The 27,918-nt window shown below is 43.5% G+C and overlaps 20 non-coding genes and 4 pseudogenes across 20 annotated transcripts; all 24 read left to right on the top strand.

Moving 5' to 3' along the window:
* The first annotated feature begins 389 nt into the window (after nucleotides 1–389).
* LOC136757576 (uncharacterized) lies at nucleotides 390–498 on the top strand (annotated as a pseudogene).
* Nucleotides 499–1,567: 1,069 nt separating this feature from the next.
* Nucleotides 1,568–1,676, top strand: LOC136757549 (uncharacterized; annotated as a pseudogene).
* Nucleotides 1,677–2,731: 1,055 nt separating this feature from the next.
* LOC136756121 (5S ribosomal RNA) lies at nucleotides 2,732–2,850 on the top strand. The gene has a single exon (XR_010818224.1). It is a non-coding gene; the product is annotated as a 5S ribosomal RNA (ribosomal RNA).
* Nucleotides 2,851–3,905: 1,055 nt separating this feature from the next.
* On the top strand, nucleotides 3,906–4,024 carry LOC136757303 (5S ribosomal RNA). The gene has a single exon (XR_010819337.1). It is a non-coding gene; the product is annotated as a 5S ribosomal RNA (ribosomal RNA).
* A 1,055-nt stretch (nucleotides 4,025–5,079) lies between these two features.
* Nucleotides 5,080–5,198, top strand: LOC136756304 (5S ribosomal RNA). Its single transcript, XR_010818397.1, has one exon. It is a non-coding gene; the product is annotated as a 5S ribosomal RNA (ribosomal RNA).
* A 1,055-nt stretch (nucleotides 5,199–6,253) lies between these two features.
* LOC136756292 (5S ribosomal RNA) lies at nucleotides 6,254–6,372 on the top strand. The gene has a single exon (XR_010818386.1). It is a non-coding gene; the product is annotated as a 5S ribosomal RNA (ribosomal RNA).
* A 1,066-nt stretch (nucleotides 6,373–7,438) lies between these two features.
* LOC136757575 (uncharacterized) lies at nucleotides 7,439–7,547 on the top strand (annotated as a pseudogene).
* A 1,046-nt stretch (nucleotides 7,548–8,593) lies between these two features.
* LOC136757688 (uncharacterized) lies at nucleotides 8,594–8,702 on the top strand (annotated as a pseudogene).
* Nucleotides 8,703–9,761: 1,059 nt separating this feature from the next.
* Nucleotides 9,762–9,880, top strand: LOC136756235 (5S ribosomal RNA). Its single transcript, XR_010818333.1, has one exon. It is a non-coding gene; the product is annotated as a 5S ribosomal RNA (ribosomal RNA).
* Nucleotides 9,881–10,947: 1,067 nt separating this feature from the next.
* LOC136756951 (5S ribosomal RNA) lies at nucleotides 10,948–11,066 on the top strand. The gene has a single exon (XR_010819001.1). It is a non-coding gene; the product is annotated as a 5S ribosomal RNA (ribosomal RNA).
* A 1,065-nt stretch (nucleotides 11,067–12,131) lies between these two features.
* LOC136756280 (5S ribosomal RNA) lies at nucleotides 12,132–12,250 on the top strand. The gene has a single exon (XR_010818375.1). It is a non-coding gene; the product is annotated as a 5S ribosomal RNA (ribosomal RNA).
* A 1,066-nt stretch (nucleotides 12,251–13,316) lies between these two features.
* Nucleotides 13,317–13,435, top strand: LOC136756950 (5S ribosomal RNA). Its single transcript, XR_010819000.1, has one exon. It is a non-coding gene; the product is annotated as a 5S ribosomal RNA (ribosomal RNA).
* A 1,065-nt stretch (nucleotides 13,436–14,500) lies between these two features.
* On the top strand, nucleotides 14,501–14,619 carry LOC136756629 (5S ribosomal RNA). The gene has a single exon (XR_010818701.1). It is a non-coding gene; the product is annotated as a 5S ribosomal RNA (ribosomal RNA).
* Nucleotides 14,620–15,674: 1,055 nt separating this feature from the next.
* On the top strand, nucleotides 15,675–15,793 carry LOC136756269 (5S ribosomal RNA). Its single transcript, XR_010818364.1, has one exon. It is a non-coding gene; the product is annotated as a 5S ribosomal RNA (ribosomal RNA).
* Nucleotides 15,794–16,848: 1,055 nt separating this feature from the next.
* On the top strand, nucleotides 16,849–16,967 carry LOC136757389 (5S ribosomal RNA). Its single transcript, XR_010819417.1, has one exon. It is a non-coding gene; the product is annotated as a 5S ribosomal RNA (ribosomal RNA).
* Nucleotides 16,968–18,044: 1,077 nt separating this feature from the next.
* On the top strand, nucleotides 18,045–18,163 carry LOC136757450 (5S ribosomal RNA). Its single transcript, XR_010819470.1, has one exon. It is a non-coding gene; the product is annotated as a 5S ribosomal RNA (ribosomal RNA).
* Nucleotides 18,164–19,218: 1,055 nt separating this feature from the next.
* Nucleotides 19,219–19,337, top strand: LOC136757442 (5S ribosomal RNA). Its single transcript, XR_010819468.1, has one exon. It is a non-coding gene; the product is annotated as a 5S ribosomal RNA (ribosomal RNA).
* A 1,066-nt stretch (nucleotides 19,338–20,403) lies between these two features.
* On the top strand, nucleotides 20,404–20,522 carry LOC136756787 (5S ribosomal RNA). The gene has a single exon (XR_010818847.1). It is a non-coding gene; the product is annotated as a 5S ribosomal RNA (ribosomal RNA).
* Nucleotides 20,523–21,588: 1,066 nt separating this feature from the next.
* Nucleotides 21,589–21,707, top strand: LOC136756056 (5S ribosomal RNA). The gene has a single exon (XR_010818159.1). It is a non-coding gene; the product is annotated as a 5S ribosomal RNA (ribosomal RNA).
* Nucleotides 21,708–22,773: 1,066 nt separating this feature from the next.
* Nucleotides 22,774–22,892, top strand: LOC136756257 (5S ribosomal RNA). The gene has a single exon (XR_010818353.1). It is a non-coding gene; the product is annotated as a 5S ribosomal RNA (ribosomal RNA).
* Nucleotides 22,893–23,947: 1,055 nt separating this feature from the next.
* On the top strand, nucleotides 23,948–24,066 carry LOC136756120 (5S ribosomal RNA). Its single transcript, XR_010818223.1, has one exon. It is a non-coding gene; the product is annotated as a 5S ribosomal RNA (ribosomal RNA).
* A 1,055-nt stretch (nucleotides 24,067–25,121) lies between these two features.
* On the top strand, nucleotides 25,122–25,240 carry LOC136757348 (5S ribosomal RNA). The gene has a single exon (XR_010819380.1). It is a non-coding gene; the product is annotated as a 5S ribosomal RNA (ribosomal RNA).
* A 1,064-nt stretch (nucleotides 25,241–26,304) lies between these two features.
* LOC136755894 (5S ribosomal RNA) lies at nucleotides 26,305–26,423 on the top strand. Its single transcript, XR_010818003.1, has one exon. It is a non-coding gene; the product is annotated as a 5S ribosomal RNA (ribosomal RNA).
* Nucleotides 26,424–27,490: 1,067 nt separating this feature from the next.
* On the top strand, nucleotides 27,491–27,609 carry LOC136756997 (5S ribosomal RNA). Its single transcript, XR_010819046.1, has one exon. It is a non-coding gene; the product is annotated as a 5S ribosomal RNA (ribosomal RNA).
* The last annotated feature ends 309 nt before the right edge of the window (nucleotides 27,610–27,918 follow it).

Here is a 27,918-nt window from a genome sequence, read left to right as displayed (position 1 = left end):
CACACACTTGTAAATACAATACATGCAATGTTATGCATCATAGTGATGCAACCTCCTTTCAGTTTCATACTGCATGTCAATTGAAATCCTTACTGAAATGCACACCTTCTCAAGATTGCGCTTGACTGGCGTGTCAGGCACTCAATTACAGCTGTTTTATCAAGACAATGTGTTCGTTTTGTAATATATAGTTCCGGTCTGGTGTGGCACCCCAGCTAACGCACAACGTTGCCACAATGTTGCCACAACGTGGCGTGTTAGCAGGGACTGTCTGCGGCACGCTGGTGTGTCCCGGGCTTTAGAGTAGAGAGACAGTTCAACTGTAAGTATGAACGGCAGAAACGGATATTGCCTTCCCTTTAAGTAGAGCGTCAGGGACAGCATTCCTGGCTTACGGCCATACTAGCCTGAATACGCCCGATCTCGGAAGCTAAGCAGGCTCGGGCCTGGTCAGTACTTGGATGGGAGACCGCCTGGGAATACCAGGTGCTGTAAGCTTTTGCATCTTTTACACACCAGAGGGCGACAAATCACGAGTTTTAACTTTGGATACACGCAATTTCATCATTATTTCAGATTTGACTTCCCCAAATACACAGGCATACAATAGATCTTGTTCTCCAACGTAAACGGTCCCTAGTAACTAGGGTACATTCGTAAATAAATTGAGCATCATGGCTAGAAGTGACTAAATGTTGCCTAATCTTTCTCATCGAGAAATGACACAATTACAGCAACACAAAAAGGAACTCCACCGGACAAAGTTCAGTGCTCACAAGGAGCCTCATTCAACACACACGGTTCCATTCCCATTCATGCAAAGCACGAAAGTGTAAAACTTGGGAACATACTTGAGAGCAAAGATCACATTCAATCTCATTCAAGGCACGGATGTGAATGCAACGGGATGAAATTACTGAAGTGATGCCTGCCCTCGAACTGTGATGATGGACTACCCGACTCGCCAATAATATTGGGTTCTGGTGTATTGAAATACAGGAGCTGCTGGATTTGTGTGTTTTCTTACCCCCTCACCATAGTTTGTCAAATGTTTAAACAACTGAACTTATATTCAAGGTTTGTTTCTCTTCATATGTTTTACTGGTTTACATTTGTCTCAGCAACCTCAGCAAGAATGATTCTTCTGCTTTCAAATCAAAATGACAACAGGATGAATGCACACACTTGAAAATACAATACATGCAATGTTATGCATCATAGTGATGCAACCTCCTTTCAGTTTCATACTGCATGTCAATTGAAATCCTTACTGAAATGCACACCTTCTCAAGATTGCGCTTGACTGGCGTGTCAGGCACTCAATTACTGCTGTTTTATCAAGACAATGTGTTCGTTTTGTAATATATAGTTCCGGTCTGGTGTGGCACCCCAGCTAACGCACAACGTTGCCACAATGTTGCCACAACGTGGCGTGTTAGCAGGGACTGTCTGCGGCGCGCTGGTGTGTCCCGGGCTTTAGAGTAGAGAGACAGTTCAACTGTAAGTATGAACGGCAGAAACGGATATTGCCTTCCCTTTAAGTAGAGCGTCAGGGACAGCATTCCAGGCTTACGGCCATACTAGCCTGAATACGCCCGATCTCGGAAGCTAAGCAGGCTTGGGCCTGGTCAGTACTTGGATGGGAGACCGCCTGGGAATACCAGGTGCTGTAAGCTTTTGCATCTTTTACACACCAGAGGGCGACAAATCACGAGTTTTAACTTTGGATACACACAATTTCATCATTATTTCAGATTTGACTTCCCCAAATACACAGGCATACAATAGATCTTGTTCTCCAACGTAAACGGTCCCTAGTAACTAGGGTACATTCGTAAATAAATTGAGCATCATGGCTAGAAGTGACTAAATGTTGCCTAATCTTTCTCATCGAGAAATGACACAATTACAGCAACACAAAAAGGAACTCCACCGGACAAAGTTCAGTGCTCACAAGGAGCCTCATTCAACACACACGGTTCCATTCCCATTCATGCAAAGCACGAAAGTGTAAAACTTGGGAACATACTTGAGAGCAAAGATCACATTCAATCTCATTCAAGGCACGGATGTGAATGCAACGGGATGAAATTACTGAAATGATGCCTGCCCTCGAACTGTGATGATGGACTACCCGACTCGCCAATAATATTGGCTTCTGGTGTATTGAAATACAGGAGCTGCTGGATTTGTGTGTTTTCTTACCCCCTCACCATAGTTTGTCAAATGTTTAAACAACTGAACTTATATTCAAGGTTTGTTTCTCTTCATATGTTTTACTGGTTTACATTTGTCTCAGCAACCTGTTGAATGATTCTTCTGCTTTCAAAACAAAATGACAACAGGATGAATGCACACACTTGAAAATACAATACATGCAATGTTATGCATCATAGTGATGCAACCTCCTTTCAGTTTCATACTGCATGTCAATTGAAATCCTTACTGAAATGCACACCTTCTCAAGATTGCGCTTGACTGGCGTGTCAGGCACTCAATTACAGCTGTATTATCAAGACAATGTGTTCGTTTTGTAAAATATAGTTCCGGTCTGGTGTGGCACCAAAGCTAACGCACAACGTTGCCACAACGTTTCGTGTTAGCAGGGACTGGCTGCGGCGCGCTGGTGTGTCCCGGGCTTTAGAGTAGAGAGACAGTTCAACTGCAAGTATGAGCGGCAGAAACGGATATTGCCTTCCCTTTAAGTAGAGCGTCAGGGACAACCTCCCTGGCTTACGGCCATACTAGCCTGAATACGCCCGATCTCGTCCGATCTCGGAAGCCAAGCAGGCTCGGGCCTGGTCAGTACTTGGATGGGAGACCGCCTGGGAATACCAGGTGCTGTAAGCTTTTGCACCTTTAACACACCAGAGGGCGACAAATCACGAGTTTTAACTTTGGATACACACAATTTCATCATTATTTCAGATTTGACTTCCCCAAATACACAGGCATACAATAGATCTTGTTCTCCAACGTAAACGGTCCCTAGTAACTAGGGTACATTCGTAAATAAATTGAGCATCATGGCTAGAAGTGACTAAATGTTGCCTAATCTTTCTCATCGAGAAATGACACAATTACAGCAACACAAAAAGGAACTCCACCGGACAAAGTTCAGTGCTCACAAGGAGCCTCATTCAACACACACGGTTCCATTCCCATTCATGCAAAGCACGAAAGTGTAAAACTTGGGAACATACTTGAGAGCAAAGATCACATTCAATCTCATTCAAGGCACGGATGTGAATGCAACGGGATGAAATTACTGAAATGATGCCTGCCCTCGAACTGTGATGATGGACTACCCGACTCGCCAAGAATATTGGGTTCTGGTGTATTGAAATACAGGAGCTGCTGGATTTGTGTGTTTTCTTACCCCCTCACCATAGTTTGTCAAATGTTTAAACAACTGAACTTATATTCAAGGTTTGTTTCTCTTCATATGTTTTACTGGTTTACATTTGTCTCAGCAACCTGTTGAATGATTCTTCTGCTTTCAAAACAAAATGACAACAGGATGAATGCACACACTTGAAAATACAATACATGCAATGTTATGCATCATAGTGATGCAACCTCCTTTCAGTTTCATACTGCATGTCAATTGAAATCCTTACTGAAATGCACACCTTCTCAAGATTGCGCTTGACTGGCGTGTCAGGCACTCAATTACAGCTGTATTATCAAGACAATGTGTTCGTTTTGTAAAATATAGTTCCGGTCTGGTGTGGCACCCCAGCTAACGCACAACGTTGCCACAACTTTTCGTGTTAGCAGGGACTGGCTGCGGCGCGCTGGTGTGTCCCGGGCTTTAGAGTAGAGAGACAGTTCAACTGCAAGTATGAGCGGCAGAAACGGATATTGCCTTCCCTTTAAGTAGAGCGTCAGGGACAGCCTCCCTGGCTTACGGCCATACTAGCCTGAATACGCCCGATCTTGTCCGATCTCGGAAGCTAAGCAGGCTCGGGCCTGGTCAGTACTTGGATGGGAGACCGCCTGGGATTACCAGGTGCTGTAAGCTTTTGCATCTTTTACACACCAAAGGGCGACAAATCACAAGTTTTAACTTTGGATACACGCAATTTCATCATTATTTCAGATTTGACTTCCCCAAATACACAGGCATACAATAGATCTTGTTCTCCAACGTAAACGGTCCCTAGTAACTAGTGTACATTCGTAAATAAATTGAGCATCATGGCTAGAAGTGACTAAATGTTGCCTAATCTTTCTCATCGAGAAATGACACAATTACAGCAACACAAAAAGGAACTCCACCGGACAAAGTTCAGTGCTCACAAGGAGCCTCATTCAACACACACGGTTCCATTCCCATTCATGCAAAGCACGAAAGTGTAAAACTTGGGAACATACTTGAGAGCAAAGATCACATTGAATCTCATTCAATGCACGGATGTGAATGCAACGGGATGAAATTACTGAAATGATGCCTGCCCTCGAACTGTGATGATGGACTACCCGACTCGCCAATAATATTGGGTTCTGGTGTATTGAAATACAGGAGCTGCTGGATTTGTGTGTTTTCTTACCCCCTCACCATAGTTTGTCAAATGTTTAAACAACTGAACTTATATTCAAGGTTTGTTTCTCTTCATATGTTTTACTGGTTTACATTTGTCTCAGCAACCTGTTGAATGATTCTTCTGCTTTCAAAACAAAATGACAACAGGATGAATGCACACACTTGAAAATACAATACATGCAATGTTATGCATCATAGTGATGCAACCTCCTTTCAGTTTCATACTGCATGTCAATTGAAATCCTTACTGAAATGCACACCTTCTCAAGATTGCGCTTGACTGGCGTTTCAGGCACTCAATTACAGCTGTTTTATCAAGACAATGTTTTCGTTTTGTAAAATATAGTTCCGGTCTGGTGTGGCACCCCAGCTAACGCACAACGTTGCCACAACGTTTCGTGTTAGCAGGGACTGTCTGCGGCGCGCTGGTGTGTCCCGGACTTTAGAGTAGAGAGACAGTTCAACTGCAAGTATGAGCGGCAGAAACGGATATTGCCTTCCCTTTAAGTAGAGCGTCAGGGACAGCCTTCCTGGCTTACGGCCATACTAGCCTGAATACGCCCGATCTCGTCCGATCTCGGAAGCTAAGCAGGCTCGGGCCTGGTCAGTACTTGGATGGGAGACCGCCTGGGAATACCAGGTGCTGTAAGCTTTTGCATCTTTTACACACCAGAGGGCGACAAATCACGAGTTTTAACTTTGGATACACGCAATTTCATCATTATTTCAGATTTGACTTCCCCAAATACACAGGCATACAATTGATCTTGTTCTCCAACGTAAACGGTCCCTAGTAACTAGGGTACATTCGTAAATAAATTGAGCATCATGGCTAGAAGTGACTAAATGTTGCCTAATCTTTCTCATCGAGAAATGACACAATTACAGCAACACAAAAAGGAACTCCACCGGACAAAGTTCAGTGCTCACAAGGAGCCTCATTCAACACACACGGTTCCATTCCCATTCATGCAAAGCACGAAAGTGTAAAACTTGGGAACATACTTGAGAGCAAAGATCACATTCAATCTCATTCAAGGCACGGATGTGAATGCAACGGGATGAAATTACTGAAATGATGCCTGCCCTCGAACTGTGATGATGGACTACCCGACTCGCCAATAATATTGGGTTCTGGTGTATTGAAATACAGGAGCTGCTGGATTTGTGTGTTTTCTTACCCCCTCACCATAGTTTGTCAAATGTTTAAACAACTGAACTTATATTCAAGGTTTGTTTCTCTTCATATGTTTTACTGGTTTACATTTGTCTCAGCAACCTGTTGAATGATTCTTCTGCTTTCAAAACAAAATGACAACAGGATGAATGCACACACTTGAAAATACAATACATGCAATGTTATGCATCATAGTGATGCAACCTCCTTTCAGTTTCATACTGCATGTCAATTGAAATCCTTACTGAAATGCACACCTTCTCAAGATTGCGCTTGACTGGCGTTTCAGGCACTCAATTACAGCTGTTTTATCAAGACAATGTTTTCGTTTTGTAAAATATAGTTCCGGTCTGGTGTGGCACCCCAGCTAACGCACAACGTTGCCACAACGTTTCGTGTTAGCAGGGACTGTCTGCGGCGCGCTGGTGTGTCCCGGACTTTAGAGTAGAGAGACAGTTCAACTGCAAGTATGAGCGGCAGAAACGGATATTGCCTTCCCTTTAAGTAGAGCGTCAGGGACAGCCTTCCTGGCTTACGGCCATACTAGCCTGAATACGCCCGATCTCGTCCGATCTCGGAAGCTAAGCAGGCTCGGGCCTGGTCAGTACTTGGATGGGAGACCGCCTGGGAATACCAGGTGCTGTAAGCTTTTGCATCTTTTACACACCAGAGGGCGACAAATCACGAGTTTTAACTTTGGATACACGCAATTTCATCATTATTTCAGATTTGACTTCCCCAAATACACAGGCATACAATTGATCTTGTTCTCCAACGTAAACGGTCCCTAGTAACTAGGGTACATTCGTAAATAAATTGAGCATCATGGCTAGAAGTGACTAAATGTTGCCTAATCTTTCTCATCGAGAAATGACACAATTACAGCAACACAAAAAGGAACTCCACCGGACAAAGTTCAGTGCTCACAAGGAGCCTCATTCAACACACACGGTTCCATTCCCATTCATGCAAAGCACGAAAGTGTAAAACTTGGGAACATACTTGAGAGCAAAGATCACATTCAATCTCATTCAAGGCACGGATGTGAATGCAACGGGATGAAATTACTGAAATGATGCCTGCCCTCGAACTGTGATGATGGACTACCCGACTCGCCAATAATATTGGGTTCTGGTGTATTGAAATACAGGAGCTGCTGGATTTGTGTGTTTTCTTACCCCCTCACCATAGTTTGTCAAATGTTTAAACAACTGAACTTATATTCAAGGTTTGTTTCTCTTCATATGTTTTACTGGTTTACATTTGTCTCAGCAACCTGTTGAATGATTCTTCTGCTTTCAAAACAAAATGACAACAGGATGAATGCACACACTTGAAAATATAATACATGCAATGTTATGCATCATAGTGATGCAACCTCCTTTCAGTTTCATACTGCATGTCAATTGAAATCCTTACTGAAATGCAGACCTTCTCAAGATTGCGCTTGACTGACGTGTCAGGCACTCAATTACAGCTGTTTTATCAAGACAATGTGTTCGTTTTGTAAAATATAGTTCCGGTCTGGTGTGGCACCCCAGCTAACGCACAACGTTGCCACAACGTTGCCACAACGTTTCGTGTTAGCAGGGACTGTCTGCGGCGCGCTGGTGTGTCCCGGACTTTAGAGTAGAGAGACATTTAATTTGCAAGTATGAGCGGCAGAAACGGATATTGCCTTCCCTTTAAGTAGAGCGTCAGGGACACTCTCCCTGGCTTACGGCCATACTAGCCTGAATACGCCCGATCTCGGAAGCTAAGCAGGCTCGGGCCTGGTCAGTACTTGGATGGGAGACCGCCTGGGAATACCAGGTGCTGTAAGCTTTTGCATCTTTTACACACCAGAGGGCGACAAATCACGAGTTTTAACTTTGGATACACGCAATTTCATCATTATTTCAGATTTGACTTCCCCAAATACACAGGCATACAATAGATCTTGTTCTCCAACGTAAACGGTCCCTAGTAACTAGGGTACATTCGTAAATAAATTGAGTATCATGGCTAGAAGTGACTAAATGTTGCCTAATCTTTCTCATCGAGAAATGACACAATTACAGCAACACAAAAAGGAACTCCACCGGACAAAGTTCAGTGCTCACAAGGAGCCTCATTCAACACACACGGTTCCATTCCCATTCATGCAAAGCACGAAAGTGTAAAACTTGGGAACATACTTGAGAGCAAAGATCACATTCAATCTCATTCAAGGCACGGATGTGAATGCAACGGGATGAAATTACTGAAATGATGCCTGCCCTCGAACTGTGATGATGGACTACCCGACTCGCCAATAATATTGGGTTCTGGTGTATTGAAATACAGGAGCTGCTGGATTTGTGTGTTTTCTTACCCCCTCACCATAGTTTGTCAAATGTTTAAACAACTGAACTTATATTCAAGGTTTGTTTCTCTTCATATGTTTTACTGGTTTACATTTGTCTCAGCAACCTGTTGAATGATTCTTCTGCTTTCAAAACAAAATGACAACAGGATGAATGCACACACTTGAAAATACAATACATGCAATGTTATGCATCATAGTGATGCAACCTCCTTTCAGTTTCATACTGCATGTCAATTGAAATCCTTACTGAAATGCACACCTTCTCAAGATTGCGCTTGACTGGCGTGTCAGGCACTCAATTACAGCTGTATTATCAAGACAATGTGTTCGTTTTGTAAAATATAGTTCCGGTCTGGTGTGGCACCCCAGCTAACGCACAACGTTGCCACAACGTTTCGTGTTAGCAGGGACTGTCTGCGGCGCGCTGGTGTGTCCCGGACTTTAGAGTAGAGAGACAGTTCAACTGCAAGTATGAGCGGCAGAAACGGATATTGCCTTCCCTTTAAGTAGAGCGTCAGGGACAGCTTACGGCCATACTAGCCTGAATACGTCCGATCTCGGAAGCTAAGCAGGCTCGGGCCTGGTCAGTACTTGGATGGGAGACCGCCTGGGAATACCAGGTGCTGTAAGCTTTTGCATCTTTTACACACCAGAGGGCGACAAATCACGAGTTTTAACTTTGGATACACGCAATTTCATCATTATTTCAGATTTGACTTCCCCAAATACACAGGCATACAATAGATCTTGTTCTCCAACGTAAACGGTCCCTAGTAACTAGGGTACATTCGTAAATAAATTGAGCATCATGGCTAGAAGTGACTAAATGTTGCCTAATCTTTCTCATCGAGAAATGACACAATTACAGCAACACAAAAAGGAACTCCACCGGACAAAGTTCAGTGCTCACAAGGAGCCTCATTCAACACACACGGTTCCATTCCCATTCATGCAAAGCACGAAAGTGTAAAACTTGGGAACATACTTGAGAGCAAAGATCACATTCAATCTCATTCAAGGCACGGATGTGAATGCAACGGGATGAAATTACTGAAATGATGCCTGCCCTCGAACTGTGATGATGGACTACCCGACTCGCCAATAATATTGGGTTCTGGTGTATTGAAATACAGGAGCTGCTGGATTTGTGTGTTTTCTTACCCCCTCACCATAGTTTGTCAAATGTTTAAACAACTGAACTTATATTCAAGGTTTGTTTCTCTTCATATGTTTTACTGGTTTACATTTGTCTCAGCAAACCTCAGCAAAAATGATTCTTCTACTTTCAAAACAAAATGACAACAGGATGAATGCACACACTTGAAAATACAATACATGCAATGTTATGCATCATAGTGATGCAACCTCCTTTCAGTTTCATACTGCATGTCAATTGAAATCCTTACTGAAATGCACACCTTCTCAAGATTGCGCTTGACTGGCGTGTCAGGCACTCAATTACAGCTGTTTTATCAAGACAATGTGTTCGTTTTGTAAAATATAGTTCCGGTCTGGTGTGGCACCCCAGCTAACGCACAACGTTGCCACAACGTGGAGTGTTAGCAGGGACTGTCTGCGGCGCGCTGGTGTGTCCCGAAATTTAGAGTAGAGAGACAGTTCAACTGCAAGTATGAGCGGCAGAAACGGATATTGCCTTCCCTTTAAGTAGAGCATCAGGGACAGCCTCACTGGCTTACGGCCATACTAGCCTGAATATGCCCGATCTCGTCCGATCTCGGAAGCTAAGCAGGCTCGGGCCTGGTCAGTACTTGGATGGGAGACCGCCTGGGAAAACCAGGTGCTGTAAGCTTTTGCATCTTTTACACACCAGAGGGCGACAAATCACGAGTTTTAACTTTGGATACACGCAATTTCATCATTATTTCAGATTTGACTTCCCCAAATACACAGGCATACAATAGATCTTGTTCTCCTACGTAAACGGTCCCTAGTAACTAGGGTACATTCGTAAATAAATTGAGCATCATGGCTAGAAGTGACTAAATGTTGCCTAATCTTTCTCATCGAGAAATGACACAATTACAGCAACACAAAAAGGAACTCCACCGGACAAAGTTCAGTGCTCACAAGGAGCCTCATTCAACACACACGGTTCCATTCCCATTCATGCAAAGCACGAAAGTGTAAAACTTGGGAACATACTTGAGAGCAAAGATCACATTCAATCTCATTCAAGGCACGGATGTGAATGCAACGGGATGAAATTACTGAAATGATGCCTGCCCTCGAACTGTGATGATGGACTACCCGACTCGCCAATAATATTGGGTTCTGGTGTATTGAAATACAGGAGCTGCTGGATTTGTGTGTTTTCTTACCCCCTCACCATAGTTTGTCAAATGTTTAAACAACTGAACTTATATTCAAGGTTTGTTTCTCTTCATATGTTTTACTGGTTTACATTTGTCTCAGCAACCTGTTGAATGATTCTTCTGCTTTCAAAACAAAATGACAACAGGATGAATGCACACACTTGAAAATACAATTCATGCAATGTTATGCATCATAGTGATGCAACCTCCTTTCAGTTTCATACTGCATGTCAATTGAATTCCTTACTGAAATGCACACCTTCTCAAGATTGCGCTTGACTGGCGTGTCAGGCACTCAATTACAGCTGTATTATCAAGACAATGTATAAGTTTTGTAAAATATAGTTCCGGTCTGGTGTGGCACCCCAGCTAACGCACAACGTTGCCACAACGTTGCCACAACGTGGCGTGTTAGCAGGGACTGTCTGCGGCGCACTGGTGTGTCCCGGGCTTTAGAGTAGAGAGACAGTTCAACTGTAAGTATGAACGGGCAGAAACGGATATTGCCTTCCCTTTAACTAGAGCGTCAGGGACAGCCTCCCTGGCTTACGGCCATACTAGCCTGAATACGCCCGATCTCGTCCGATCTCGGAAGCCAAGCAGGCTCGGGTCTGGTCAGTACTTGGATGGGAGACCGCCTGGGAATACCAGGTGCTGTAAGCTTCTGCACCTTTTACACACCAGAGGGCGACAAATCACGAGTTTTAACTTTGGATACACACAATTTCATCATTATTTCAGATTTTACTTCCCCAAATACACAGGCATACAATAGATCTTGTTCTCCAACGTAAACGGTCCCTAGTAACTAGGGTACATTCGTAAATAAATTGAGCATCATGGCTAGAAGTGACTAAATGTTGCCTAATCTTTCTCATCGAGAAATGACACAATTACAGCAACACAAAAAGAACTCCACCGGACAAAGTTCAGTGCTCACAAGGAGCCTCATTCAACACACACGGTTCCATTCCCATTCATGCAAAGCACGAAAGTGTAAAACTTGGGAACATACTTGAGAGCAAAGATCACATTCAATCTCATTCAAGGCACGGATGTGAATGCAACGGGATGAAATTACTGAAATGATGCCTGCCCTCGAACTGTGATGATGGACTACCCGACTCGCCAATAATATTGGGTTCTGGTGTATTGAAATACAGGAGCTGCTGGATTTGTGTGTTTTCTTACCCCCTCACCATAGTTTGTCAAATGTTTAAACAACTGAACTTATATTCAAGGTTTGTTTCTCTTCATATGTTTTACTGGTTTACATTTGTCTCAGCAACCTGTTGAATGATTCTTCTGCTTTCAAAACAAAATGACAACAGGATGAATGCACACACTTGAAAATACAATACATGCAATGTTATGCATCATAGTGATGCAACCTCCTTTCAGTTTCATACTGCATGTCAATTGAAATCCTTACTGAAATGCACACCTTCTCAAGATTGCGCTTGACTGGCGTGTCAGGCACTCAATTACAGCTGTTTTATCAAAACAATGTGTTCATTTTGTAATATATAGTTCCGGTCTGGTGTGGCACCCCAGCTAACGCACAACGTTGCCACAACGTTGCCACAACGTGGCGTGTTAGCAGGGACTGTCTGCGGCGCGCTGGTGTGTCCCGGGCTTTAGAGTAGAGAGACAGTTCAACTGTAAGTATGAACGGCAGAAACGGATATTGCCTTCCCTTTAAGTAGAGCGTCAGGGACAGCCTCCCTGGCTTACGGCCATACTAGCCTGAATACGCCCGATCTCGTCCGATCTCGGAAGCTAAGCAGGCTCGGGCCTGGTCAGTACTTGGATGGGAGACCGCCTGGGAATACCAGGTGCTGTAAGCTTTTGCATCTTTTACACACCAGAGGGCGACAAATCACGAGTTTTAACTTTGGATACACGCAATTTCATCATTATTTCAGATTTGACTTCCCCAAATACACAGGCATACAATAGATCTTGTTCTCCAACGTAAACGGTCCCTAGTAACTAGGGTACATTCGTAAATAAATTGAGCATCATGGCTAGAAGTGACTAAATGTTGCCTAATCTTTCTCATCGAGAAATGACACAATTACAGCAACACAAAAAGGAACTCCACCGGACAAAGTTCAGTGCTCACAAGGAGCCTCATTCAACACACACGGTTCCATTCCCATTCATGCAAAGCACGAAAGTGTAAAACTTGGGAACATACTTGAGAGCAAAGATCACATTCAATCTCATTCAAGGCACGGATGTGAATGCAACGGGATGAAATTACTGAAATGATGCCTGCCCTCGAACTGTGATGATGGACTACCCGATTCGCCAATAATATTGGGTTCTGGTGTATTGAAATACAGGAGCTGCTGGATTTGTGTGTTTTCTTACCCCCTCACCATAGTTTGTCAAATGTTTAAACAACTGAACTTATATTCAAGGTTTGTTTCTCTTCATATGTTTTACTGGTTTACATTTGTCTCAGCAACCTGTTGAATGATTCTTCTGCTTTCAAAACAAAATGACAACAGGATGAATGCACACACTTGAAAATACACTACATGCAATGTTATGCATCATAGTGATGCAACCTCCTTTCAGTTTCATACTGCATGTCAATTGAAATCCTTACTGAAATGCACACCTTCTCAAGATTGCGCTTGACTGGCGTGTCAGGCACTCAATTACAGCTGTTTTATCAAGACAATGTGTTAGTTTTGTAAAATATAGTTCCGGTCTGGTGTGGCACCCCAGCTAACGCACAACGTTGCCACAACGTTGCCACAACGTGGCGTGTTAGCAGGGACTGTCTGCGGCGCGCTGGTGTGTCCCGGGCTTTAGAGTAGAGAGACAGTTCAACTGTAAGTATGAACGGCAGAAACGGATATTGCCTTCCCTTTAAGTAGAGCATCAGGGACAGCCTCCCTGGCTTACGGCCATACTAGCCTGAATACGCCCGATCTCGTCCGATCTCGGAAGCCAAGCAGGCTCGGGTCTGGTCAGTACTTGGATGGGAGACCGCCTGGGAATACCAGGTGCTGTAAGCTTCTGCACCTTTTACACACCAGAGGGCGACAAATCACGAGTTTTAACTTTGGATACACACAATTTCATCATTATTTCAGATTTTACTTCCCCAAATACACAGGCATACAATAGATCTTGTTCTCCAACGTAAACGGTCCCTAGTAACTAGGGTACATTCGTAAATAAATTGAGCATCATGGCTAGAAGTGACTAAATGTTGCCTAATCTTTCTCATCGAGAAATGACACAATTACAGCAACACAAAAAGAACTCCACCGGACAAAGTTCAGTGCTCACAAGGAGCCTCATTCAACACACACGGTTCCATTCCCATTCATGCAAAGCACGAAAGTGTAAAACTTGGGAACATACTTGAGAGCAAAGATCACATTCAATCTCATTCAAGGCACGGATGTGAATGCAACGGGATGAAATTACTGAAATGATGCCTGCCCTCGAACTGTGATGATGGACTACCCGACTCGCCAATAATATTGGGTTCTGGTGTATTGAAATACAGGAGCTGCTGGATTTGTGTGTTTTCTTACCCCCTCACCATAGTTTGTCAAATGTTTAAACAACTGAACTTATATTCAAGGTTTGTTTCTCTTCATATGTTTTACTGGTTTACATTTGTCTCAGCAACCTGTTGAATGATTCTTCTGCTTTCAAAACAAAATGACAACAGGATGAATGCACACACTTGAAAATACAATACATGCAATGTTATGCATCATAGTGATGCAACCTCCTTTCAGTTTCATACTGCATGTCAATTGAAATCCTTACTGAAATGCACACCTTCTCAAGATTGCGCTTGACTGGCGTGTCAGGCACTCAATTACAGCTGTTTTATCAAGACAATGTGTTCGTTTTGTAAAATATAGTTCCGGTCTGGTGTGGCACCCCAGCTAACGCACAACGTTGCCACAATGTTGCCACAACGTGGCGTGTTAGCAGGGACTGTCTGCGGCGCGCTGGTGTGTCCCGGGCTTTAGAGTAGAGAGACAGTTCAACTGTAAGTATGAACGGCAGAAACGGATATTGCCTTCCCTTTAAGTAGAGCGTCAGGGACAGCCTCCCTGGCTTACGGCCATACTAGCCTGAATACGCCCGATCTCGTCCGATCTCGGAAGCTAAGCAGGCTCGGGCCTGGTCAGTACTTGAATGGGAGACCGCCTGTGAATACCAGGTGCTGTAAGCTTTTGCATCTTTTACACACCAGAGGGCGACAAATCACGAGTTTTAACTTTGGATACACGCAATTTCATCATTATTTCAGATTTGACTTCCCCAAATTCACAGGCATACAATAGATCTTGTTCTCCAACGTAAACGGTCCCTAGTAACTAGGGTACATTCGTAAATAAATTGAGCATCATGGCTAGAAGTGACTAAATGTTGCCTAGTCTTTCTCATCGAGAAATGACACAATTACAGCAACACAAAATGGAACTCCACCGGACAAAGTTCAGTGCTCACAAGGAGCCTCATTCAACACACACGGTTCCATTCCCATTCATGCAAAGCACGAAAGTGTAAAACTTGGGAACATACTTGAGAGCAAAGATCACATTCAATCTCATTCAAGGCACGGATGTGAATGCAAAGGGATGAAATTACTGAAATGATGCCTGCCCTCGAACTGTGATGATGGACTACCCGACTCGCCAATAATATTGGGTTCTGGTGTATTGAAATACAGGAGCTGCTGGATTTGTGTGTTTTCTTACCCCCTCACCATAGTTTGTCAAATGTTTAAACAACTGAACTTATATTCAAGGTTTGTTTCTCTTCATATGTTTTACTGGTTTACATTTGTCTCAGCAACCTGTTGAATGATTCTTCTGCTTTCAAAACAAAATGACAACAGGATGAATGCACACACTTGAAAATACAATACATGCAATGTTATGCATCATAGTGATGCAACCTCCTTTCAGTTTCATACTGCATGTCAATTGAAATCCTTACTGAAATGCACACCTTCTCAAGATTGCGCTTGACTGGCGTGTCAGGCACTCAATTACAGCTGTATTATCAAGACAATGTGTTCGTTTTGTAATATATAGTTCCGGTCTGGTGTGGCACCCCAGCTAACGCACAACGTTGCCACAACGTTTCGTGTTAGCAGGGACTGTCTGCGGCGCGCTGGTGTGTCCCGGACTTTAGAGTAGAGAGACAGTTCAACTGCAAGTATGAGCGGCAGAAACGGATATTGCCTTCCCTTTTAGTAGAGCGTCAGGGACAGCCTCCCTGGCTTACGGCCATACTAGCCTGAATACGCCCGATCTCGTCCGATCTCGGAAGCTAAGCAGGCTCGGGCCTGGTCAGTACTTGGATGGGAGACCGCCTGGGAATACCAGGTGCTGTAAGCTTTTGCATCTTTTACACACCAGAGGGCGACAAATCACGAGTTTTAACTTTGGATACACGCAATTTCATCATTATTTCAGATTTGACTTCCCCAAATACACAGGCATACAATAGATCTTGTTCTCCAACGTAAACGGTCCCTAGTAACTATGGTACATTCGTAAATAAATTGAGCATCATGGCTAGAAGTGACTAAATGTTGCCTAATCATTCTCATCGAGAAATGACACAATTACAGCAACACAAAAAGGAACTCCAACGGACAAAGTTCAGTGCTCACAAGGAGCCTCATTCAACACACACGGTTCCATTCCCATTCATGCAAAGCACGAAAGTGTAAAACTTGGGAACATACTTGAGAGCAAAGATCACATTCAATCTCATTCAAGGCACGGATGTGAATGCAACGGGATGAAATTACTGAAATGATGCCTGCCCTCGAACTGTGATGATGGACTACCCGACTCGCCAATAATATTGGGTTCTGGTGTATTGAAATACAGGAGCTGCTGGATTTGTGTGTTTTCTTACCCCTTCACCATAGTTTGTCAAATGTTTAAACAACTGAACTTATATTCAAGGTTTGTTTCTCTTCATATGTTTGACTGGTTTACATTTGTCTCAGCAACCTGTTGAATGATTCTTCTGCTTTCAAAACAAAATGACAACAGGATGAATGCACACACTTGAAAATACAATACATGCAATGTTATGCATCATAGTGATGCAACCTCCTTTCAGTTTCATACTGCATGTCAATTGAAATCCTTACTGAAATGCACACCTTCTCAAGATTGCGCTTGACTGGCGTGTCAGGCACTCAATTACAGCTGTATTATCAAGACAATGTGTTCGTTTTGTAAAATATAGTTCCGGTCTGGTGTGGCACCCCAGCTAACGCACAACGTTGCCACAACGTTTCGTGTTAGCAGGGACTGTCTGCGGCGCGCTGGTGTGTCCCGGACTTTAGAGTAGAGAGACAGTTCAACTGTAAGTATGAACGGCAGAAACGGATATTGCATTCCCTTTAAGTAGAGCGTCAGGGACAGCCTCCCTGGCTTACGGCCATACTGGCCTTAATACGCCCGATCTCGTCCGATCTCGGAAGCCAAGCAGGCTCGGGCCTGGTCAGTACTTGGATGTGAGACCGCCTGGGAATACCAGGTGCTGTAAGCTTTTGCACCTTTTACACACCAGAGGGCGACAAATCACGAGTTTTAACTTTGGATACACACAATTTCATCATTATTTCAGGTTTTACTTCCCCAAATACACAGGCATACAATAGATCTTGTTCTCCAACGTAAACGGTCCCTAGTAACTAGGGTACATTCGTAAATAAATTGAGCATCATGGCTAGAAGTGACTAAATGTTGCCTAATCTTTCTCATCGAGAAATGACACAATTACAGCAACACAAAAAGGAACTCCACCGGACAAAGTTCAGTGCTCACAAGCAGCCTCATTCAACACACACGGTTCCATTCCCATTCATGCAAAGCACGAAAGTGTAAAACTTGGGAACATACTTGAGAGCAAAGATCACATTCAATCTCATTCAAGGCACGGATGTGAATGCAACGGGATGAAATTACTGAAATGATGCCTGCCCTCGAACTGTGATGATGGACTACCCGACTCGCCAATAATATTGGGTTCTGGTGTATTGAAATACAGGAGCTGCTGGATTTGTGTGTTTTCTTACCCCCTCACCATAGTTTGTCAAATGTTTAAACAACTGAACTTATATTCAAGGTTTGTTTCTCTTCATATGTTTTACTGGTTTACATTTGTCTCAGCAACCTGTTGAATGATTCTTCTGCTTTCAAAACAAAATGACAACAGGATGAATGCACACACTTGAAAATACAATACATGCAATGTTATGCATCATAGTGATGCAACCTCCTTTCAGTTTCATACTGCATGTCAATTGAAATCCTTACTGAAATGCACACCTTCTCAAGATTGCGCTTGACTGGCGTGTCAGGCACTCAATTACAGCTGTTTTATCAAGACAATGTGTTCGTTTTGTAAAATATAGTTCCGGTCTGGTGTGGCACCCCAGCTAACGCACAACGTTGCCACAACGTTGCCACAACGTTGCCACAACGTGGCGTGTTAGCAGGGACTGTCTGCGGCGCGCTGGTGTGTCCCGGGCTTTAGAGTAGAGAGACAGTTCAACTGTAAGTATGAACGGCAGAAACGGATATTGCCTTCCCTTTAAGTAGAGCGTCAGGGACAGCCTCCCTGGCTTACGGCCATACTAGCCTGAATACGCCCGATCTCGTCCGATCTCGGAAGCCAAGCAGGCTCGGGCCTGGTCAGTGCTTGGATGGGAGACCTCCTGGGAATACCAGGTGCAGTGAGCTTTTACACCTTTTACACAACAGAGGGCGACAAATCACGAGATTTAACTTTGGATACACACAATTTCATCATTATTTCAGATTTTACTTCCCCAAATACACAGGCATACAATAGATCTTGTTCTCCAACGTAAACGGTCCCTAGTAACTAGGGTACATTAGTAAATAAATTGAGCATTATGGCTAGAAGTGACTAAATGTTGCCTAATTTTTCTCATCAAGAAATGACACAATTACAGCAACACAAAAAGGAACTCCACCGGACAAAGTTCAGTGCTCACAAGGAGCCTCATTCAACACACCCGGTTCCATTCCCATTCATGCAAAGCACGAAAGTGTAAAACTTGGGAACATACTTGAGAGCAAAGATCACATTCAATCTCATTCAAGGCACGGATGTGAATGCAACGGGATAAAATTACTGGAATGATGCCTGCCCTCGAACTGTGATGATGGACTACCCGACTCGCAAATAATATTGGGGTCTGGTGTATTGAAATACAGGAGCTGCTGGATTTGTGTGTTTTCTTACCCCCTCACCATAGTTTGTCAAATGTTTAAACAACTGAACTTATATTCAAGGTTTGTTTCTCTTCATATGTTTTACTGGTTTACATTTGTCTCAGCAACCTGTTGAATGATTCTTCTGCTTTCAAAACAAAATGACAACAGCATGAATGCACACACTTGAAAATACAATACATGCAATGTTATGCATCATAGTGATGCAACCTCCTTTCAGTTTCATACTGCATGTCAATTGAAATCCTTACTGAAATGCACACCTTCTCAAGATTGCACTTGACTGGCGTGTCAGGCACTCAATTACAGCTGTTTTATCAAGACAATGTGTTCGTTTTGTAAAATATAGTTCTGGTCTGGTGTGGCACCCCAGCTAACGCACAACGTTGCCACAACGTGGCGTGTTAGCAGGGACTGTCTGCGGCGCGCTGGTGTGTCCCGGGCTTTAGAGTAGAGAGACAGTTCAACTGTAAGTATGAACGGCAGAAACGGATATTGCCTTCCCTTTAAGTAGAGCGTCAGGGACAGTCTCCTTGGCTTACGGCCATACTAGCCTGAATACGCCCGATCTCGTCCGATCTCGGAAGCTAAGCAGGCTCGGGCCTGCTCAGTACTTGGATGGGAGCCCGCCTGGGAATACCAGGTGCTTTAAGCTTTTGCACCTTTGACACACCAGAGGGTGACAAATCACGAGTTTTAACTTTGGATACACACAATTTCATCATTATTTCAGATATTACTTCTCCAAATACACAGGCATACAATAGATCTTGTTCTCCAACGTAAACGGTCCCTAGTAACTAGGGTACATTCGTAAATAAATTGAGCATCATGGCTAGAAGTGACTAAATGTTGCCTAATCTTTCTCATCGAGAAATGACACAATTACAGCAACACAAAAAGGAACTCCACCGGACAAAGTTCAGTGCTCACAAGGAGCCTCATTCAACACACACGGTTCCATTCCCATTCATGCAAAGCACGAAAGTGTAAAACTTGGGAACATACTTGAGAGCAAAGATCACATTCAATCTCATTCAAGGCACGGATGTGAATGCATCGGGATGAAATTACTGAAATGATGCCTGCCCTCGAACTGTGATGATGGACTACCCGACTCGCCAATAATATTGGGTTCTGGTGTATTGAAATACAGGAGCTGCTGGATTTGTGTGTTTTCTTACCCCCTCACCATAGTTTGTCAAATGTTTAAACAACTGAACTTATATTCAAGGTTTGTTTCTCTTCATATGTTTTACTGGTTTACATTTGTCTCAGCAACCTGTTGAATGATTCTTCTGCTTTCAAAATAAAATGACAACAGGATCAATGCACACACTTGAAAATACAATACATGCAATGTTATGCATCATAGTGATGCAACCTCCTTTCTGTTTCATACTGCATGTCAATTGAAATCCTTACTGAAATGCACATCTTCTCAAGATTGCGCTTGACTGGCGTGTCAGGCACTCAATTACAGCTGTTTTATCAAGACAATGTGTTCGTTTTGTAAAATATAGTTCCAGTCTGGTGTGGCACCCCAGCTAACGCACAACGTTGCCACAACGTTGCCACAACGTTGCGTGTTAGCAGGGACTGTCTGCGGCGCGCTGGTGTGTCCCGGGCTTTAGAGTAGAGAGACAGTTCAACTGTAAGTATGAACGGCAGAAACGGATATTGCCTTCCCTTTAAGTAGAGCGTCAGGGACAGCCTCCCTGGCTTACGGCCATACTAGCCTGAATACGCCCGATCTCGTCCGATCTCGGAAGCCAAGCAGACTCGGGCCTGGTTAGTACTTGGATGGGCGACCGCCTGGGAATACCAGGTGCTGTAAGCTTTTGCACCTTTTACACACCAGAGAGCGACAAATCACGAGTTTTAACTTTGGATACACGCAATTTCATCATTATTTCAGATTTTACTTCCCCAAATACACAGGCATACAATAGATCTTGTTCTCCAACGTAAACGGTCCCTAGTAACTAGGGTACATTCGTCAATAAATTGAGCATCATGGCTAGAAGTGACTAAATGTTGCCTAATCTTTCTCATCAAGAAATGACACAATTACAGCAACAAAAAAGGAACTCCACCGGACAAAGTTCAGTGCTCACAAGGAGCATCATTCAACACACACGGTTCCATTCCCATTCATGCAAAGCACGAAAGTGTAAAACTTGGGAACATACTTGAGAACATACTTGAGAGCAAAGATCACATTCAATCTCATTCAAGGCACGGATGTGAATGCAACGGGATGAAATTACTGAAATGATGCCTGCCCTCGAACTGTGATGATGGACTACCCGACTCGCCAATAATATTGGCTTCTGGTGTATTGAAATACAGGAGCTGCTGGATTTGTGTGTTTTCTTACCCCCTCACCATAGTTTGTCAAATGTTTAAACAACTGAACTTATATTCAAGGTTTGTTTCTCTTCATATGTTTTACTGGTTTACATTTGTCTCAGCAACCTGTTGAATGATTCTTCTGCTTTCAAAACAAAATGACAACAGGATGAATGCACACACTTGAAAATACAATACATGCAATGTTATGCATCATAGTGATGCAACCTCCTTTCAGTTTCATACTGCATGTCAATTGAAATCCTTACTGAAATGCACACCTTCTCAAGATTGCGCTTGACTGGCGTGTCAGGCACTCAATTACAGCTGTATTATCAAGACAATGTGTTCGTTTTGTAAAATATAGTTCCGGTCTGGTGTGGCACCCCAGCTAACGCACAACGTTGCCACAACGTGGCGTGTTAGCAGGGACTATCTGCGGCGCGCTGGTGTGTCCCGGACTTTAGAATAGAGAGACAGTTCAACTGCAAGTATGAGCGGCAGAAACGGATATTGCCTTCCCTTTAAGTAGAGCGTCAGGGACAACCTCCCTGGCTTACGGCCATACTAGCCTGAATACGCCCGATCTCGTCCGATCTCGGAAGCTAAGCAGGCTCGGGCCTGGTCAGTACTTGGATGGGAAACCGCCTGGGAATACCAGGTGCTGTAAGCTTTTGCATCTTTTACACACCAGAGGGCGACAAATCACGAGTTTTAACTTTGGATACACGCAATTTCATCATTATTTCAGATTTGACTTCCCCAAATACACAGGCATACAATAGATCTTGTTCTCCAACGTAAACGGTCCCTAGTAACTAGGGTACATTCGTAAATAAATTGAGCATCATGGCTAGAAGTGACTAAATGTTGCCTAATCTTTCTCTTCGAGAAATGACACATTTACAGCAACACAAAAAGGAACTCCACCGGACAAAGTTCAGTGCTCACAAGGAGCCTCATTCAACACACACGGTTCCATTCCCATTCATGCAAAGCACGAAAGTGTAAAACTTGGGAACATACTTGAGAGCAAAGATCACATTCAATCTCATTCAAGGCACGGATGTGAATGCAACGGGATGAAATTACTGAAATAAAGCCTGCCCTCGAACTGTGATGATGGACTACCCGACTCGCCAATAATATTGGGTTCTGGTGTATTGAAATACAGGAGCTGCTGGATTTGTGTGTTTTTTTACCCCCTCACCATAGTTTGTCAAATGTTTAAACAACTGAACTTATATTCAAGGTTTGTTTCTCTTCATATGTTTTACTGGTTTACATTTGTCTCAGCAACCTGTTGAATGATTCTTCTGCTTTCAAAACAAAATGACAACAGGATGAATGCACACACTTGAAAATACAATACATGCAATGTTATGCATCATAGTGATGCAACCTCCTTTAAGTTTCATACAGCATGTCAATTAAAATCCTTACTGAAATGCACACCTTCTCAAGATTGCGCTTGACTGGCGTGTCAGGCACTCAATTACAGCTGTTTTATCAAGACAATGTGTTCGTTTTGTAATATATAGTTCCGGTCTGGTGTGGCACCCCAGCTAACGCACAACGTTGCCACAATGTTGCCACAACGTGGCGTGTTAGCAGGGACTGTCTGCGGCGCGCTGGTGTGTCCCGGGCTTTAGAGTAGAGAGACAGTTCAACTGTAAGTATGAACGGCAGAAACGGATATTGCCTTCCCTATAAGTAGAGCGTCAGGGACAGCCTCCCTGGCTTACGGCCATACTAGCCTGAATACGCCCGATCTCGTCCGATCTCGGAAGCTAAGCAGGCTCGGGCCTGGTCAGTACTTGGATGGGAGACCGCCTGGGAATACCAGGTGCTGTAAGCTTTTGCATCTTTTACACACCAGAGGGCGACAAATCACGAGTTTTAACTTTGGATACACGCAATTTCATCATTATTTCAGATTTGACTTCCCCAAATACACAGGCATACAATAGATCTTGTTCTCCAACGTAAACGGTCCCTAGTAACTAGGGTACATTCGTAAATAAATTGAGCATCATGGCTAGAAGTGACTAAATGTTGCCTAATCTTTCTCATCGAGAAATGACACAATTACAGCAACACAAAAAGGAACTCCACCGGACAAAGTTCAGTGCTCACAAGGAGCCTCATTCAACACACACGGTTCCATTCCCATTCATGCAAAGCACGAAAGTGTAAAACTTGGGAACATACTTGAGAGCAAAGATCACATTCAATCTCATTCAAGGCACGGATGTGAATGCAACGGGATGAAATTACTGAAATGATGCCTGCCCTCGAACTGTGATGATGGACTACCCGACTCGCCAATAATATTGGGTTCCGGTGTATTGAAATACAGGAGCTGCTGGATTTGTGTGTTTTCTTACCCCCTCACCATAGTTTGTCAAATGTTTAAACAACTGAACTTATATTCAAGGTTTGTTTCTCTTCATATGTTTTACTGGTTTACATTTGTCTCAGCAACCTGTTGAATGATTCTTGTGCTTTCATAACAAAATGACAACAGGATGAATGCACACACTTGAAAATACAATACATGCAATGTTATGCATCATAGTGATGCAACCTCCTTTCAGTTTCATACTGCATGTCAATTGAAATCCTTACTGAAATGCACACCATCTCAAGATTGCGCTTGACTGGCAAGTCAGGCACTCAATTACAGCTGTTTTATCAAGACAATGTGTTCGTTTTGTAAAATATAGTTCCGGTCTGGTGTGGCACCCCAGCTAACGCACAACGTTGCCACAACGTGGCGTGTTAGCAGGGACTGTCTGTGGCGCGCTGGTGTGTCCCGGGCTTTAGAGTAGAGAGACAGTTCAACTGTAAGTATGAACGGCAGAAACGGATATTGCCTTCCCTTTAAGTAGAGCGTCAGGGACAGCCTCCTTGGCTTACGGCCATACTAGCCTGAATACGCCCGATCTCGTCCGATCTCGGAAGCCAAGCAGGCTCGGGCCTGGTCAGTACTTGGATGGGAGACCGCCTGGGAATACCAGGTGCTGTAAGCTTTTGCACCTTTTACACACCAGAGGGCGACAAATCACGAGTTTTAACTTTGGATACACACAATTTCATCATTATTGCAGATTTTACTTCCCCAAATACACAGGCATACAATAGATCTTGTTCTCCAACGTAAACGGTCCCTAGTAACTAGCGTACATTCGTAAATAAATTGAGCATCATGGCTAGAAGTGACTAAATGTTGCCTAATCTTTCTCATCAAGAAATGACACAATTACAGCAACACAAAAAGGAACTCCACCGGACAAAGTTCAGTGCTCACAAGGAGCCTCATTCAACACACACGGTTCCATTCCCATTCATGCAAAGCACGAAAGTGAAAAACTTGGGAACACACTTGAGAGAAAAGATCACATTCAATCTCATTCAAGGCACGGATGTGAATGCAACGGGAAGAAATTACTGAAATGATGCCTGCCCTCGAACTGTGATGATGGACTATCCGACTCGCCAATAATATTGGGTTCTGGTGTATTGAAATACAGGAGCTGCTGGATTTGTGTGTTTTCTTACCCCCTCACCATAGTTTGTCAAATGTTTAAACAACTGAACTTATATTCAAGGTTTGTTTCTCTTCATATGTTTTACTGGTTTACATTTGTCTCAGCAACCTGTTGAATGATTCTTCTGCTTTCAAAACAACATGACAACAGGATGAATGCACACACTTGAAAATACAATACATGCAATGTTATGCATCATAGTGATGCAACCTCCTTTCAGTTTCATACTGCATGTCAATTGAAATCCTTACTGAAATGCACACCTTCTCAAGATTGCGCTTGATTGGCGTGTCAGGCACTCAATTACAGCTGTTTTATCAAGACAATGTGTTCGTTTTGTAAAATATAGTTCCGGTCTGGTGTGGCACCCCAGCTAACGCACAATGTTGCCACAACGTGGCGTGTTAGCAGGGACTGTCTGCGGCGCGCTGGTGTGTCCCGGACTTTAGAGTAGAAAGACATTTCAACTGCAAGTATGAGCGGCAGAAACGGATATTGCCTTCCCTTTAAGTAGTGCGTCAGGGACAGCCACACTGGCTTACGGCCATACTAGCCTGAATACGCCAGATCTCGTCCGATCTCGGAAACTAAGCAGGCTCGGGCCTGGTCAGTACTTGGATGGGAGACCGTCTGGGAATACCAGGTGCTGTAAGCTTTTGCATCTTTTACACACCAGAGGGCGACAAATCACGAGTTTTAACTTTGGATACACGCAATTTCATCATTATATCAGATTTGACTTCCCCAAATACACAGGCATACAATAGATCTTGTTCTCCAACGTAAACGGTCCCTAGTAACTAGGGTACATTCGTAAATAAATTGAGCATCATGGCTAGAAGTGACTAAATGTTGCCTAATCTTTCTCATCGAGAAATGACACAATTACAGCAACACAAAAAGGAACTCCACCGGACAAAGTTCAGTGCTCACAAGGAGCCTCATTCAACACACACGGTTCCATTCCCATTCATGCAAAGCACGAAAGTGTAAAACTTGAACATACTTGAGAGCAAAGATCACATTCAATCTCATTCAAGGCACGGATGTGAATGCAACGGGATGAAATTACTGAAATGATGCCTGCCCTCGAACTGTGATGATGGACTACCCGACTCGCCAATAATATTGGGTTCTGGTGTATTGAAATACAGGAGCTGCTGGATTTGTGTGTTTTCTTACCCCCTCACCATAGTTTGTCAAATGTTTAAACAACTGAACTTATATTCAAGGTTTGTTTCTCTTCATATGTTTTACTGGTTTACATTTGTCTCAGCAACCTGTTGAATGATTCTTCTGCTTTCAAAACAAAATGACAACAGGATGAATGCACACACTTGAAAATACAATACATGCAATGTTATGCATCATAGTGATGCAACCTCCTTTCAGTTTCATACTGCATGTCAATTGAAATCCTTACTGAAATGCACACCTTCTCAAGATTGCGCTTGACTGGCGTGTCAGGCACTCAATTACAGCTGTTTTATCAAGACAATGTGTTCGTTTTGTAATATATAGTTCCGGTCTGGTGTGGCACCCCAGCTAACGCACAACGTTGCCACAATGTTGCCACAACGTGGCGTGTTAGCAGGGACTGTCTGCGGCGCGCTGGTGTGTCCCGGGCTTTAGAGTAGAGAGACAGTTCAACTGTAAGTATGAACGGCAGAAACGGATATTGCCTTCCCTTTAAGCAGAGCGTCAGGGACAGCCTCCCTGGCTTACGGCCATACTAGCCTGAATACGCCCGATCTCGTCCGATCTCGGAAGCTAAGCAGGCTCGGGCCTGGTCAGTACTTGGATGGGAGACCACCTGGGAATACCAGGTGCTGTAAGCTTTTGCATCTTTTACACACCAGAGGGCGACAAATCATGAGTTTTAACTTTGGATACACGCAATTTCATCATTATTTCAGATTTGACTTCCCCAAATACACAGGCATACAATAGATCTTGTTCTCCAACGTAAACGGTCCCTAGTAACTAGGGTACATTCGTAAATAAATTGAGCATCATGGCTAGAAGTGACTAAATGTTGCCTAATCTTTCTCATCGAGAAATGACACAATTACAGCAACACAAAAAGGAACTCCACCGGACAAAGTTCAGTGCTCACAAGGAGCCTCATTCACCACACACGGTTCCATTCCCATTCATGCAAAGCACGAAAGTGTAAAACTTGGGAACATACTTGAGAGCAAAGATCACATTCAATTTCATTCAAGGCACGGATGTGAATGTAACGGGATGAAATTACTGAAATGATGCCTGCCCTCGAACTGTGATGATGGACTACCCGACTCGCCAATAATATTGGCTTCTGGTGTATTGAAATACAGGAGCTGCTGGATTTGTGTGTTTTCTTACCCCCTCACCATAGTTTGTCAAATGTTTAAACAACTGAACTTATATTCAAGGTTTGTTTCTCTTCATATGTTTTACTGGTTTACATTTGTCTCAGCAACCTGTTGAATGATTCTTCTGCTTTCAAAACAAAATGACAACAGGATGAATGCACACACTTGAAAATACAATACATGCAATGTTATGCATCATAGTGATGCAACCTCCTTTCAGTTTCATACTGCATGTCAATTGAAATCCTCACTGAAATGCACACCTTCTCAAGATTGCGCTTGACTGGCGTGTCAGGCACTCAATTACAGCTGTATTATCAAGACAATGTGTTCGTTTTGTAAAATATAGTTCCGGTCTGGTGTGGCACCCCAGCTAACGCACAACGTTTGCCACAACGTTGCCACAACGTGGCGTGTTAGCAGGGACTGTCTGCGGCGCGCTGGTGTGTCCCGGGCTTTAGAGTAGAGAGACAGTTCAACTGTAAGTATGAACGGCAGAAACGGATATTGCCTTCCCTTTAAGTAGAGCGTCAGGGACAGCCTCCCTGTCTTACGGCCATACTAGCCTGAATACGCCCGATCTCGTCCGATCTTGGAAGCTAAGCAGGCTCGGGCCTGGTCAGTACTTGGATGGGAGACCGCCTGGGAATACCAGGTGCTGTAAGCTTTTGCATCTTTTACACACCAGAGGGCGACAAATCACGAGTTTTAACTTTGGATACACGCAATTTCATCATTATTTCAGATTTGACTTCCCCAAATACACAGGCATACAATAGATCTTGTTCTCCAACGTAAACGGTCCCTAGTAACTAGGGTACATTCGTAAATAAATTGAGCATTATGGCTAGAAGTGACTAAATGTTGCCTAATCTTTCTCATCAAGAAATGACACAATTACAGCAACACAAAAAGGAACTCCACCGGACAAAGTTCAGTGCTCACAAGGAGCCTCATTCAACACACACGGTTCCAT

Source organism: Amia ocellicauda, chromosome 8 (assembly GCF_036373705.1).
Source record: "Amia ocellicauda isolate fAmiCal2 chromosome 8, fAmiCal2.hap1, whole genome shotgun sequence".
Taxonomy (NCBI): domain Eukaryota; kingdom Metazoa; phylum Chordata; class Actinopteri; order Amiiformes; family Amiidae; genus Amia; species Amia ocellicauda.
This window is presented reverse-complemented; position numbering and strand designations above follow the sequence as displayed.